Consider the following 16,599-nt stretch of genomic DNA (forward strand, 5'->3'; position numbering starts at 1 on the left):
TTATTTAATTACCTGTGGTTTATAGAACATGGAAAATAAGAAAATGCATGTTGTAATGTATGATTATGATTCTGACTTGATTGACCCCACAGCAATTAGAGCTGGAAAGGGACATCATTTCATTCATCATCCTAAATTTTCATATGACATATGATGACCTATCTCTTAAATCTAATCAAAGTGACCTGTATAGTATAGTATTTGAAATTAAACAGAATTCAAATTTAAGTGAATGAGTGTTGAGTCATTTACGTGAGGAAAATAATGCGAGTTGGACCATAAATGGCTTATCATGACAGAAAAAAATCTAGGGTAATTAATGGGAATTGTGAAACTAAACAGTACAGGATTTTTTTTCTTTTTTAAAGCAAGCAGCAAATTGTGGGATGTCTTCTCCAAGTAGTCTTCACTGATTTCCTGCAGGAAAAATAACCCAGAGACCTTTGTAGCACTTGAAGAAATCAAGGACTGCTAAGAGAATGGCTAGAGTAATAAAAATAAGACCTTTAAGAAAGGTTAAAGTTAAGGAGCTGGGATTTTTGTAGCCTTTAGAAAAACATGCCAAATAACATCAATGTTCTCAAGTATTTCCCATTTTTTTCACATACACACACACACACACACACACACACACACACACTAACACACATCCAACCATGGGAGGTTTATGAACAATTATTTTGTTATGTATTGATAAGTTAACTTCAAAATTAATAGAAATTTAACTCTGTTATTTATCCCAGCCTGTTACTAGTCATGTCTATAAAGAATTCAAGTAGTTAGAGAATCCTTGTTGGTAAACTTGTATTTTCAAGTTTTAACTATAATTTAAGGGGAAACCAGTACTTAATATGTGCTTTCACTTTAGGTACATTTCAATCAAAGTAAATTCACCAACAAATCATGTATCTTCTGCTTTTGAGGATGCCTGTATATAAACGATTTCAACACACAGGATAACCACCTCTTATCTTCCCTCTTTACTGGGTTACCACAAAGAAGCATCTCTTGAAGGGTTTCTGTAAGAAGAGGCCTAATAGGAAATCATCTCTATAGCTAGTTAAAATAAGGTGGTTTCTTATTTTTACTTATGGTTTAAATGTGAGGGAAGTTGAATTTGACTGTCAGCCCTGAGATAAAAATATAAGAAATGTGAGCTAAACTCTGGGAAATATGATTTCACTCAATATTCTCTTGGCCAGAAGAATTTGGGACTGTGAAATTGAGGATGAGAGAAGCCACAAAATAGAATAATTATCTCCAAGCAGTCTCTGACTACACTTCAGTGTATATTTGTGATTTTTTTTTTTCATCTTTACCTGTCAATTTGGGATGTTACATCTGGATCTAAGAACATGCCTTCAGAAGTAAGATTTGCAGATTACTCAGCCAAATCAGAATCAGTTAAATTTCTTTGAGGTTTTGGACTTTGAACAGAACTTATTAAAATAGTTGTTATTGTTGCCAAGCTCTTTTAAGCATCGATATTTATCATTTAAAGCAAAATATTTGAGCCAAATTTAAGAACAAAAGGATTTAATATGGACTTTCTGTTTTCTTAAGAGTCTTTCAGTGTCTGAATTGCTTTTGGATGTTCAGTTTAGAGCTCTTCTGATTGAGAGCAACAGAGACTCAATTCAAATGAGCTTAAACAAAAATGGCTCACATAGGGAAAAATACAGAAGTAGGCCTAGTTTCAGTAATGGCTGGATGTAGCTACCCTAATGATGTCAATAGCTTGTTTTCTGTCTTTCTAGAGTTCTACTTTTCTCTGTGTTGGCTTTATTCTCTGTCAGTGTCTCTCCTAGGAAGATCTAGGCTTACATAGTACTTGGAGTTCACAGTCTGAGAAAACAACTAACTAACGAACTCTCTTTCCTTCCAAAGTCCTGGAGAGACCTCTAACTGGCCCCATTTGGGTCAAAGGTTCATATCTAAACCAGTCCATGTGGACACTGGCAGGTTGAATGTCCCAGTAATGTTATCATAGGAACCTAAACCAAGGACCACTACAATCACTCCTGAAAAATCATGGGCTTCTAGGCTGTGATCCTTCTGGAAACAGCAGCCCAGGGTCAATAGTTCAGCAGTGAGCATCTGAAACATTTCCCAATTATTTTCAGGATGAGGCTGTGCATTCATGACCTGTGCAGCACTTAAAGAGATCAGTGATTGGTAAGAGAGTGATTGCTATAATGAACATATGACTTTTAAGAGAAGTCTGGAAACTGGAGTTGTTATATCTTCTTAGTTAGAACACGGCTATTATATATTAGGCTCTTCAATTTATCCATCAAACTGGAGGTGTTTATAATCCAAGGATATAGTTGTTGAAAGGGGATAGAGGTGTCCCCTGTCATTGGTTCGAAAGAAGCCCTAGGGAAACAGCATATCTTTTCTCTCCATGCAGTGGCTGTTTGGTCTCATTTGTCCACCCAGAATTCGTTCTTCCTTTTTATGGTAACAGCATCCTGACTTTCTTTGAGGACATTTTCTTCCCCATTGTGGGCAATTTTAGTAGGGCAGTAGGATTACATGCCTTATTTTCTCCTAATCCAAGGGATCGACAGGTAACCCAAGCTAGGCCAATGGAACTCACTGTCTTTATACATCTAATAGACTAATATATGAAAAGAAAAAAATGTAGCATATTTATAACTTTGTTGGTATCCTTTAAAGAGGCTAAGTAGTTCTTGAGACCTGGTCTCTTTAGCTTGCCTGATGCCTCTTTTTAAAAACTGAATTTTCTAGCCCTTCTGAGAGCTACTTACGTATTTCCAAATGATTCATTTTTTAAAAATAAATTACACAAAAACAGCTTCTGTGCTTGCAATCAAAGAGCCCTAACCAATATAGAAGTTAGGGCTAGAAACAGGGTACTGCAAGTTATAGAGCGTAACATGCAAAATTATCTAGTCAAAGGAAGATAGAAGGCAGAAAAGACTCCTCTATCCAGGCCTGGGAAGTTGGCCATTATTGTTATGCAATAAAGGAAAAGCTTGTTAAGCTGTAGCTCATAATAATTGGGAACTCAGACCACTTGAATCTTTCAGGGATGCAAAAGGAAAATATGAAGGTATTGAAGTTTCTTGGCTACATCTTGTAATCTTCAGTAGTTTCCTAGAAGAAATGGATACATTTAAGCTGAAGCTCACTCTGAAAGGAAAGAAGAAAGAATGCTTTTCTAGAGATATTCTGCAACCTGCAAAACAAGATAGCTTAAAGCTTGATACCATGGAGTCTTGGATAGTTGGAAAAGCCAAATTCTCTGTCTACTGAGGAAGTTAGTGTGATCAAAAGTAGCACAGTGGGAACTACAGAAGGAAATAAGATGGCAGAGCCCTCTGTTACTTTTCATTCCCTTCACATATAGCCTTAAGTTTTACATTTACATAGGATTGCTAGAGGAAAAAGTGAAGACATTATCAGATTTTCTTGGGATAACTCTTCCTGCAAACCCAGAGAGAGCATTTGAAAACTGCTTGTCTTTGTGAAGGCCACTATTTTTGAGTTAGCTATTTATGCCCGGGGTTAAATTTCATTCACTAGACTAGAAATTTTATGAGGGAGGGCAGGGGCTAGTCCTATTTATAGTTTTTAGAAAAACATGCCAAATCACTTCAATATTCTCACATATTTCCCATTTTTTCACATACACACCTGTATACATCCAATCAAGGGAGCTTTATGAAAAATGAGCTTTTGCTTATAGCTACATCCCCGAAGTCTAGCCTGGTGCCTGGAATAAATAACATCAATTTATTCAGTATTATATACATTGACATTATTCTCCCTTGGACTTGTAACATTAGGTATTCATTCGATAAATATTTGTTTACTGTTTCCATGGGTATATAATGAGAAACAATGTAGATATGGCACCTGCTCTTAGTGGTACCGACTTTTATTTAATTATAGCTGTGTGGCTTAGGTTCACTGTGGTAGATTGATTAAATATAATTTAGTTGAGAATTTGAGACTTAAAATGCCATAATATGCTAGTGATTTAGACTTATCCTTTTGGAGAAGGGGAATAATTATTACCTTGAGCAGAGAATTGAGAAGCACTGAAGAATCAGGACAGGGGTATTTCTAAGAGAGCAATATATCAATTATAGCCAATCTTTATGTAACAGCATCTTCTGTCTTGATAGCCTGCATTTGGAAGAGACAGAGATGAGACAGAGGACTGTAAGGGAAATAAAGGGCTTTTTTGATCCCTTCTGTTCTAATTATGGGGGCATATGACAAATCTCTTATTGAGGAGGAAGAGACAATATTGTAAATTTGGGTACAATAATGTACTGAAATAAACATTGGGAAGTTTAACTTGGCAAGTATATTCTTTTTCCTAGTTTGTAAATTTAAACATTTAAAGCCATAGAAGTATTTAGTAATTAAACAACATTAATCAGATATAAGAAAGATACTATCTTTCCTTAAATGAATAGCTCAAGAAATTTAGACCTGCTAGACTATCTGGGTTTATGGTCACTGTATTAGTTTTCTGTTGTTGCATAACAAATAACCACATATGTAGAAGCCTAAAACATCACAAATGGTTTATATCATAGTTTCTGTGGGTTAGAAATCTGAGTATGGTGATGCTGGATTCTCTGCTCAGTCTCAGTGGGCTGAAATCAAAGTGTTGGCTAGGGCTGAGGTTCTTGTCTAGGCTCAGGGTCATCTTCTAGGCTTACTGGTTGTTGACAAAATTCATTTCCTTGTGGTTGTACAACTGAAGTCTCTGTTGTTTTTCAAGCTGTCAGCCTGGGATGGTTCTTAGATCCTAGAGGCTGCCCACTGTTCCTTACCATGTGATCTCCACAGGCAGTTCATTACATGGATGATTGCTTTCTCCTAGGCCAGCCAAAGCATGTCTCTCTAACTTCCTCTTTTGTGAGGAAATCTCTCTGCTTTAAAGGGTTCAAGTGATCAGATCAAACCCATCCATATAGTCTCTCTGTCTTAATGTTAATTCACTTAAAACCTTGATTACATCTGCAAAATGTCTTCACAACAGTTACCTAGTTTAGGTTATTTATTTCTTCTTCTCCTTTTTAATTAAAGCAGTTGTCTTAAAGGATGCTACAAATATTTCCCTAAGTATACATGTGTCACATGGCATATTTTGGGGATGAGGATGATGAAATCAAGCAATGATTGTGCAGACATGTTTTAGAAAATTGTAAATTCACTTGGGACTAGAATAGTTCTCCAGAGAGCCATCACAAAATTTAGAGGAATATGCTACAGTACAGTTAAAACCAGTGCATTTTATTTCTTATTTTTAATAACATCTTTATTGACATACAATTCATGTATTATAAAATTTATCCACTTAAAGGGTACAGGCCAGGCATAGTGGCTTATGCCTGTGATCCCAGCACTTTGGGAGAGGAGACTGAGGCAGGTGGATCACAAGATCATGAGGTCAAGAGATGGAGACCATCCTGGCCAGCATGGTGAAACCCCGTCTCTACTAAAAAAATACAAAAATTAGCTTGGCATGGCAGTAAATGCCTGTAGTCCCAGCTACTTGGGAGGCTGAGGCAGGAGAATTGCTTGAACTTGGGAGGTGGAGGTTGCAGTGAGCCAAGATCATGCCTCTGCACTCCAGCCTGGTGACAGAGCAAGACTCTGTCTCAACAGCAACAAAAAAAAGGTACAAATCAGTGTTTTAAAACTGATATATAATTTACATACTGTAAAATTGACCATTCTAAAATCAACAATTCACTAAGTTTTAGTGTATTCAAAACTGTGCACTGTCAGCACTAATTCCAGACCATTTTTATCACCCCAAAGTAAATCCCATTCCCATTAGCACTCACTCCCATTTCTTCCTTCTACCGGCACTTCATGTATTATAGCTATGGATTTACTACATACTTCAAGTAGCTATGGATTTGCTTATTCTGAACATTTTATATCAAGAGAATCATAGAATAAGTGTTTCTTTTGTGTGTGTGTGTGTGTGTGTGTGACTGGCTTCTTTTAACATGCTGAGGTTCAACCATGCTTTCACATACAGCATTTCATTCCTTTTCATGGCAGAGTAATAAGCCATTGTAGGGATGTAACACTTTTTTTAGCCTTTCATTTACTGATAGACATTTGGGTTGTTACCACCTTTGGCTTTATGAATAACGTTCCTATGAATATTCATATACAAGTGTTGATGTGGATATATGTTTTTTATTCTGTTGGCTGAACACTTAAGAATGAATTTGCCAGGTCATATGTTAACTCTACATTGAACATTTTAGAGAATGGTCAAACTGTTTTCCAAAGTGGCTGAATCATTTTTACAAGCCCACTAGGAATATATGAGTGTTCCAATTTCTCCACATCCTCCCTAACACTTATTGTTTGTCTTTCTTATTTTAGCCATCCTAGTGGTATAAAGTGTATCTGCTTGTGGTTTTAATTTTCATTTCCCTGATGGCTAATGAAGTTTAGCCTTCATTCATGTTCTTATTGGCCATTAGTAGATCTTGTTTGGAGAAATGTCTAAATGCTTTGTAGATTTTAAAATTGTCTTTTTGCCCTTGAGTGGTAAGATTTTTATATATCTGGACACAAGAATTTTATTGTAAATATGGTGTGCAAATATTTTCTTAGTCTGTGGGCTGTTTACTTTCTAGATAGTGTGATTTGAAGCATAACATTTTAAATTTTGATGAACTCTAACTTAGTTTTTCTTGAATTGCTTGTGCTTTTGGTGTCATATCTGAGAAGACATTACCAAATTCAAGGCAATTTTTTTGCTATCATATTTTCATAACAGTAGAATCTAATATGAATGAATAAAGAAATTCAGGAAATGATCATTTGAAGATGTTTGTATCACCTCACTTAAGTGAATTTAGTTATTGAAGAGGGCATTTCTGGGCAAACCTATTCCCACGGGGAGAAACTAATTCACACATTCATTTAGCCAGTATTTATTGAGCACTTTGTATATTCCAGGTATTGTTCTAAGCTCAGGGGACACAGCTGGGAACAAGACCAATTCCCTGCCCTCATAGACCATACCTTGATTTGGATAGGAAACACATGAGCAACAAACATAAAAAACTTCAGATAGCAAAGTAGGGTTGGTCATGAGAGTGGATGGGAGAGGTTCCATTTGGATGGGATGTACAGGAAGGACTCACTCAAAGTGTCATTTGAGTGGAGAACTTGATGAACAGAAGCAGGCAACTATGATAAGGTCTGGGACAGAGTTTCCGAGGCAGAAGAAATACCAAGTGAGATGAGAACACACTGGTGTGTATAAGAAAGGGCAAAGAGGTCTTGCATGTGTTGGGGTAGAAGGGGTGCAGGGTGAGAAAAAGGAAGAGTGACAGGTAATAGGGAAAGCACATGCATGTTAACTTTCTGGCTGCTCTGTGAAGAATGGACTCAAAGGAGCAGAGCAGACAGCATCTTTATCTTGTCATAAGGCTGTCACCTTATTCCGAGGCTTCCCTTGTAATCGCTAGACCCTCAAAGGTTGCTGTTCACCTGGCGATTTGAAAGTGAACTTCCTCAGGTTTTGGAGCAGCTGTTACCTTTGGTTAAAAGCAAGGAACGTCAGTCCGCTGTGACGGACCTTGGCGCCCCAGAGTGGAGTTCTCCTTGGGCAAGGGCGGCAGGCCTCCTTCCATCAGTGCAGGCGATGCTCTGGTTTTACACAAGTCTTTGCTTCCTTTAGTGCTTGCCCTTTCAACTGAGCTGCCTTTCCTGCTTTCCTGGCCGTCCCTTATTCTGCCTCTCTCCTCGCGCTTCCCTGGTCTTCCTTCGCCCTCGTTTTCAGTCCTCAATCGTGCATTTTCTGATGCTAGCAGGATTTGAACTGAGCATGTTTCCACCAGGGCGACCTTAGCAGTTCGCCCTTCAAGATCCAGATCCAAAATCCACCCTCTGGTCTTCGGCCAAGGAAAGGGGGCGGGTGGGGAGCGCGAACCTTATCTCCCGGGCTCCGCCTCCAGGGGGCTGAGAGCGAGTTTCCGAGCCTCTGCGCTCTGCACTGGCCGCTGCAGGGAGAACGGACTCCGGGCGGAGGGCTGCCAACCCGCTTCAGCTCAGGTCTTCCTCGGGTTGGGCTTGCCACTGCCTGGAACATCCCTCTCCCCGCTGGCGCAACACTCAGCTGGCTGCGACGGCGACCCGGAGCCTGGACACTGCGCCAGGTAAGGAGACACCTCCTACTCCCCTCTCGCTGCCAGAATGACATCTCGGGGGGCCTCAGGGCTGGCCCCCCAGGGGCTGCAATTTGGCATTTTGGGTTTCCTAGGGGTGCAGTCTTTTCCCTGCGCCGAAGCAGTTGGTGAACCGTCTGGTGAATTCCTCGCCCAGGCTGGAGGCTGAGATGTCAGGGTTTGTCTTGCAAAGTTGCTTGGTGTTAATGAATCTTGGGAAGTTCTCTGGGTGCAGGTTCCTGCCTTGGAGTGTTTGGCCTCTGAGTACGATAACGTGCGTTGATTTACTCCCCCGAGTTCAACCCCACCCTCCGCTTTTAGCTTCTTGGAAGGGTCTCCAGCGTCCACACGTGGCGCTGAGCGCGCAGAGCTGTGGTTCTGGGGCAGTGTTGGGTGGGCCAGAGGTTTTTTTTATGGTTGCTGCATTATGGACTCATTCCGGGACCTTAAAAAAAAAATCGATGCTTGAGCAGCACCCCAGACCAATTGCTCAGAATCTCTGGGGGTGGGACTTTGAGCATCAACATATTTAAAACTATTCTCAGGTGATTCCAACGTGCAGTCGAGTATAGAAAGCAGCGAACTACAACAGTGATTCGCTGTGTGGCATCTGGCCAGCAGCAGCAGCAACAGCACCTGGTAACTTTGAGAAATGAAAACAAAACCTAGGGCTCTAGCTCCGCCCTAGACCCACTGAACCTAAAACCCTGAGGTTGGGGCCCAGAAATCTGTTTTAATGAGCCCTCCAGGTGACGCTAGTGCTTGCTCTAGTTTGAAAACGTTTGGGTTGGAGCTCATTTAATCAGGGAAGACACCTGCAAATTTCCTTCCACCAAGGGAGGAGGAACAGAATACTTTTCAGAAAACCTTAGGTATTTATTAGTAGAGTTTTGCCCATATTAAAAAAAAAAAAGACTACTGTGGACTTCAAAAGATTTTATAAAGGGGAGACAATCATCATCAAATCATTTTCAAGCAGTAGAATTTGCATGCTTGCTTTAGGAGAGAATAGGAATTTTTCCTTTTCTAAAAGTTGAAATGAAGCCAAGGAAGAAATATACCTTACTCTTCCAGCTGTAATAACAGGAATCTTTGACCCCTGATGAGATGTTCCTGGATCATCACTGTCATCAGTACAGGTTACAGAACTCATGTGCAGTGTTTTTTCTTTTCCTAAAGCAGTTGGGGGTTTAAGGGATTCACGCCAATTCTTTTTAGTAAAAGGTAATTCATTGTTGTAGGGCTCTGGATTATTGAAGTGGACCACTTTTTTTTTTTTTATACATATCTGAGATTTCAAAATTTTGACTAAAATAGTTCCAGCTGTTTCTAAGCTATTAGTACAAAAATAGAATGACTTTGCAAATGGGCTTAAATGGATTAGAAATCTGACATCGGATAAGAAAATCTCGAATAGGCATGACTCCAGTCTCAGCACATGTGTACTGCAGTGAACACAGTGCTAACTGTACCAAGACTTTCTGTACAGAGAACATTTATTTTCCAAACTGCTTTTTTTTGTGCCAATTTGTGACTGAGGTCTGTAGACTTGTTAAGGGTTAGGTGCTAAGCTTGTATTTAGAGAATTGGGGGAAATTTAGACAGTGGTTAGGAACAGGAACTTTGGTCTGAGGCTGACCTGGTTTCAAGATCTGCTCTTCTGCTTCTCTGTGCTCTTGGATAGTTGTGTAACTTCTCTGAGCCTCACTTTCCTCATCTGTGAAATGGGGGCTTGTACTAGTACCCTTACCTCATAATTCACATTATTGTCAGAGTTAAATGAAATAATGCTTCTAAAATGCCTAGCATAGTAAGTTAAATATTTGTTAGCTCAAAATACAAACCCATGTATACTGTAAAATGACCTAATCCCCAAACACCTTAAAATAAGATCTGTGTTGATACGTGATTAGATTTTGTATTTAAATACCAACTGCACCCTTAGAAGGTGACTATATGGGCATCCTCAAATCATCTGTAATTTTATTACATACTTTATATGGAACTTTCTGGAAAAGGTTTTAGATTAGCTTCAAATCAACAGCCTAGTTTTTCTTTAGTCACTTGGGTGAAGGATTTCACCTTCTGGTAGCCTTTATAATGTATTAGCATCCATATTTAAGTAGCCTTAAAATCTGACTCTTCAGAATACTTTTCTTTATAAAAGAAAATCCAAATGGTGAGAGAGCATCTAAAAGTGGCATGGTGTAGTCTCCAGGAGAGCTAGTTTAGAAGTACTATCTGGTATTTCTTAGGTTCTTGACAAAAAGAATAAAGGAAACCCTATCCAGTTACATCATGGTTTGTTCAAGAAAATATAAGAGAAAAAAAAATGAGGACACAGAGCAAGGACAAGCCTAAACTGGCAAAAAGGGTAGGTGAGGTAATGAGTCCTTTTCTTCCTTAGCTGCAATAATTTCAAAGTGCTTCAAGTCACATACACACACACACACACACACACACACACACAATCAATTCCTTTCACATTATTTGATTGGAACTGATCTCTATTATCCTCTTAGGACCAAGTAGATCTGGTGAAAAATATTTATGGTATTAATGCCAAAAAAGATGCGAAATGATTCTGTACTTTGAAATTAATTTCCATTCTCTTTTATTTTAGTGACAAGTCAAATAACATATTACTGAGAATGCATTTTATGACTCATCTGGCATCTTTAAATGCAAGCGGTTATAACCTGCCTATTACCAATCTTATATGACTTCTATAAGACTAGACATAAAGCAAGAAAGTCCTCCATCCAGGAAATCAGACCTTCATTAGGATACTTTAAAAATTATAATTTAGTGTTATTAAATTGATTAGAATTAGAATTTAATGTTAGTTAACTAAATGTAATTACAATTTATTATAAGTAGGGTTTCTATTTGACTCACAGTGGAATGAGGAGTAGCTGTGGGGATGAAAAAGGAAAGTCAGAAGCACATCTCTTGATGGGAAAAAGGAAGGCATTTAGGAGAAAATTCAGACTCTCAGTAATCAAATGATGTGTTCTGGATAACTTAACTGAAAACCTAAGAGAGTCTGTGATGTTGCAATTCAGAGTGACAGATATGGCAGCACTGCTTGCAGTGAATGGCCAATTAGGAATGATCAATATCGCAGTGCCCCACAGTGACTTAATGATTCTCCTCTCATAGGCATAGGGCCCAGAGCAGACACAATCATAAAGAAGTTAGCTTAATTGTGCTTGGTTTACATAACTGGCTCACTTAGAAAGGTTTTGATGAGGGTCACCTGGCATTCATTTAGGTTCATTTTCAGGCCCCTTTTTGTTCCATAGTGGATAGTTTAACTATTAAGGTCACTCTTGAAACCGTTGTAAGTAAAACCCATCACAGGAAATGGATATGTGTTTTTATTTTGTATTTATTATATTTGTATTATATTTCTCAGCATGCAAGAGTAATTCTTTAGTTTGGTTCACTACTATTCTTGTGAGAAACAAAGTTGAGATTTTTATTTCTGGTATGTGGTCCAGTCTCACAGGAAGAAAATGAACCATGAGGCTAAATTCCCCAACTTTCTGCATAGACTCTTGGTTAAAGACAATGTACTCTGCAGCCAGACTGCCTAGCCCTGAATCCTGACCTCATTACTTTCTAGTTGTTTGAACTTGGACAAATTATATAATCACTTTTTGCTTCTGTTTTCTCATTGGTGAAATTGGGGTAAAAGAACCCACCTCAGTAGGGCTGTTGTGAGGACTAAATGAGTTAACATATGTAAAGCTCTTAAAACAGTGCTTGGCTCATAATAAGTGCTTAATAAGAATTTGCTATTATTTTACTCTGGGCATTAATGAATGCTTCAAGCTGAAGTTCTTTTTTCTGTTTTCACCTCTGAAAGTGAGATCCTAAAAGGAAATAGCAATTTAGGTTATTAATGTGGTGTTCATTTCATGATTTTTCTGTTTTATTTAGTGAGAGAATTTGTCTCAGAATAAGTAAAGTACTTAAAGTTTCTCAGAAAATAATACATTTTGAACAACATTTTTATAAGGTCCCATTTGATACTGCAGTGGCTGGCCAGAGACCACACTTAGGGAATCACTGCTTTAACCCACTGGTTCCCAAACTTGACTGGACGTTTGAGTGACCTGAAAACAGTTTTTTAGACTGTGTTCTGTGTTAGAATGTTTGCAGTTTATTGTAAAAACAGTAAAGTAATCATGCCATTTGTAAAGAGTCTCCCTGGAACATATCTACACATTAACTCTATCCATGGGATTCTGATGTACTCATAGAATTTTTAGAATGGTAAGGGATATTAGAATTTCCTTAATATAAATGAGGAAACAGATTTGGAGATGTCGTTCTTAGCCAAGGGCTCATGAAGAGTTAGTGGTGGCACTGGAAAACAATTCATATTATTTGTATCCTACTTAGTACATTTTTCATTCAACTATCTTGTCTTCTGAAAAATCAGATAGTGTTGACAAACAGGTACACAATCCAACTTACAGAATACCATTGGAATACTATAGTTATACCCATCCCACTTATCCCAGTTTTGTTTCAGGAACATTTACTTAAAATATCTCTTTATCTAAAGAGCACTGAAAGCAATATGTTCACAATGCCAAGAAAGCAAATCTGAATCTATCAGTTGTGAAAAGGATAATTTTTTCACCTTTGTGCTTTCAAAGAATTCAATATAGTTTTTTCTCCTTGTTGTTTCTTAGGCATTTTGGTTTTTTACTAATGAAATACTCAGAGATATCTTTGAAAATTGCAGGAAACATTGACAGTTTTCTGAAGTCCAAGCTTAATGATCTTCTGGGAATCCTGCCAGATGCTTGTGTTTGATTCATTGCTTAGCTTTTGTTTGGATTTGTCTTGTTTTCATCTAGGTCAATTTAGCCACGATTGCAGTGTTATGCTACCCGTCAACTGTTTGTTTGTACACTCATTGGTGTCAAGAAGAAAAGATTAAGGACCAAGAAAAAAGGTTTTTTAATTCAAAGTAAAATGTTCTAGCGAAGGTTCAGCTTTTTACAAAGTTCTTTTAAAAAGATTCTTTGGAACTTTTGTCTTTTACATTAATTATGTAATAGAGGTAAATAAAAGCACTCAAAGCTTATGTAATATATTTTTATGAGAACCTTCAAATTCATGGGTGATTAATGGAAACATTAAAATATGTTTTAATTTAATGATAATATTAATATTAACAACTTATTAAAATATATGCTTTAAAATTTTTAGACCTTGTTGTATATGTATTTTACAATTTTATTAGGAAGAGAGTTTGATTCCAGTTATAGGGTGTGTGTAGGCACGTGTTTTCCAGCAGTACTCAGAAGATAGAATAGTAAAGATAAAACAAGGAGGAACATTCCTTGTTAGTGCTCAGCCACTCATCAAACAGTTGTTAAGTGTCTACCCAGTGCTTAGCTATCCTAGGGAAAGGAGATTCACACAAAAAGTTGCTAACATCTGTTTCAGAGAGTCTATTAATAGCCAATTTGCAGTTTCTTTTTTAAAAATGAAAAACTGCCTTCAATTTATTATTAAAAAATAATATTTTATAAACTTGAACAATGTAGAAGGCAAAAATGCTTCTAATTTAAATTCACAAACCTCAACAAGCATAGCATGATGTATCACTGGATTTCTTAAACCATTTTTGATTCTCGTTTGACATAATATTATGTATTAATCTTTAGGAAGTGTTCAATGTGGTTTGAAGTAATTTCTTGGCAACAAGTGGAAAGATTATCCCAGAAAGAAGTATTATGGAGAAGGTAAATACCCAGGGTCCTGAGAATCAGGCTGCTGTCCACCATCTCCCTATTGATCATCACCTGTTCCCCTTGGCAGTTTGACTTTTGATCATTTTAAGCTCCTTTACTTTTTTTTCTCCCTGTTAAAATTCCTTGTTAGCTAGCAAGACTGGGCTAAGTTTTGAATTGAGGTAAAGAGAAATATAAACTGGGGAAGAGGGATGACATGTGTCTTAGTTAGCTCAGGCTGCTGAAGTAAAATTCCATAGAGTAGGTGTCTTAAACAACAGAAATTTATTTCTCATGTTTCTGGAGGCTAGGGAGTCCAAGATCAAGGTGCTGGCCAATTCAGTTTTTGAAAGGGCTCTACCTCTGGCTTACAGAGAGTAGTCTTTTTGCTGTTTGCTCGTGATGAAGAGAGAGAAAACAAGCTCTCTGTCTCTATTTATAAAGGCCTACCTACCTATCCTGAGGGCACCAGTCTTGTGATCAAATTACCTTCCAAAGGCCTTATCTTCAAATATCATCATGTTGAGAGTTAAGGCTTCTACACAGGATTTTTGGGAGGGCAGCTTTCAGTTCATAGCAACATGATAATTGTTTTAACCAGAGTGGTATAGGAATGGGCAGAGTTCCTACTTGGGTGCCTGTGGAATGAGGAGGGAGCAGGGCTGAAAAGGGAAAGTAAGATGCAGAACTCTTAATGGAAGCGGAGGCACATGGAACCTAATTCAAACTCATATTTTTGTAGTGACAGCAAATATGTGAGTGTAACATGTGAGCAATAGGTACCTATAATCTAAATTATGTGGCATTTTTACACTACTATTTAGATGATATTAATGTGACATGTCAAGTACTAAATAAAGGCCAAGAAGATCCTGGACCAGGAAATGGCGTCTCATTCAGCCTTCCACCAACTTAGATGCTGGAAGCTTAGAAAAGCCTGTAGTAAGGAAAGTTAGACAGGTGTGCTTGCAAAGTTCTCTTTCATTTTGCTATTTGCATATTTTACTTAGTTAAAAGCACCATTAGAAGCCATGATGGAACATCTAAAGGGTTGCATCTGAGAACATCTTTATATAGAGTTTAAGTTACGTGAAGTAGTGGATCCTTTAGGAAATCGGTCTACTGAGAAATGCAGAATTTGTTTATTCCTGAGATTCTCATCGATGTATATCTTAGTTCATTTTATGCTGCTATAACAAAATACTTCAGACTGGGTAATTTATAAGGAACAGAAATTTATTTTCTCACAGTTCTAGAGGCTGGAATCCAAGATCAAGGTATCGGCAGTTCTGTTGTTAGGTGGAGGCTGCTTCCAGGGTGGCGCCTCATAGCTGCAACCTCCAGAGGAGAGAAATACTGTGTCCTCGCATGGTCGAAGGCTAAGGGCAAGCCAGGTGAAAGCTGCCTGAAACCTCTTTTATAACAGCTTGGTATTAGTCTGTTCTCATGCTGCTGATAAAGACATCCCCGAGATTAGGTAATTTATTTTTAAAAAAGAGGTTTCATGGACCCACAGTTCCACGTGGATGGGAAGCCTTCATAATCACGGTGGAAGGCAAATGACACATCTTACCTGGTGGCAGACAGAGAAAATGAGTGCCAGTCAAAAGGGGTTTCTCCTTGTGATACCATCAGATTTGTGAAACTGACTCACCACCATGAGAACAGCATGGGGGAAACCGTCTTCATGATTCAGTTATCTCCCACCGGGTCCTTCTCACAAAATATCGGAATTATGGGAGCTGTAATTCAAGATGAGATTTGGGTGGGACACAGGCAAACCATATCAGGCTTTAATCCCATTCATGTCGGAGGATCCCTTATGGCCGAATCACCGCCTAAAGGCCTCATCCCTTAATACAATCACATTGGCAACATATAAACTTTGGAGGGTACACATTGAAACCATAGCAACATAGTTGAATGTTCACTGAAGATGGATGTTACCGTGAATGGTGAATAATAACAGCTTTTTCTTCCAAACAAATTGTAAACTCTTTTTCATGATGACTAAACAAATTTATCTTTGACCTCTGTGTGAAAATTATATACATTTTTTTATTGGTCTTTCCAACACTTGAAAAAAAAATTTAAACTTGAATTATGGCTTTTTGTTGGAAATCATGTTTATATGAGTAATCAAATTATGTTTTCAAGCTCTAAATTATATGTTTCCCAAAATGTTAACAGTTGTGTTTGGGCAGTGAGATGATAGACTTTTTTATGCTTTTCTTTGTTTTCTCATGTGTATTTTTAAATACATGTATTTTTTTATAATGCAAAAATGAATACTTAGATACATGCTTTGTATGTGGAAACATTTGGAATTATAATTTCAAATTCCCATATGAGGGAGAGATAATGATTGTTAGAATGTGATTAATTCATGTTCCTATAATTCATAAAGTATATGTGTGCCAGATGTGCTTTTAAGTACCAGACACTAATTAGAGATGGCAACATCTGGCTAAAATGAAATAATTATTTCTAAGAAGCAGAAAATGTTTACTCCTTGTGAATGCCAAAAAATATTATGTTCTCTAATATATTGAGGTCATATAGAGCAATAGCTAAGATTATGAGTGTTGGATGGTTATGGCTCTGACATTTACCATTTGTGTGACTTTGTGCATGGTGCTTGACCTTTTAAAGCTTAA

The 16,599-nt window shown here is 37.8% G+C and overlaps 1 protein-coding gene across 1 annotated transcript in view; it reads left to right on the forward strand.

Moving 5' to 3' along the window:
• Nucleotides 1-7,995: 7,995 nt before the first annotated feature.
• COL21A1 (collagen type XXI alpha 1 chain) overlaps nucleotides 7,996-16,599 on the forward strand; it is a 196,317-nt gene continuing 187,713 nt past the window's right edge. Inside the window, exon 1 of the mRNA XM_064360972.1 lies at nucleotides 7,996-8,177. The gene's annotated coding sequence lies outside the window, so the exon portion shown is untranslated. The remainder of the gene's footprint in view (nucleotides 8,178-16,599) is intronic.

Source organism: Aotus nancymaae, unplaced genomic scaffold (genome assembly GCF_030222135.1).
Source record: "Aotus nancymaae isolate 86718 unplaced genomic scaffold, 86718_ANA_hifiasm-v0.15.2.pri h1tg000040l, whole genome shotgun sequence".
NCBI lineage: Eukaryota > Metazoa > Chordata > Mammalia > Primates > Aotidae > Aotus > Aotus nancymaae.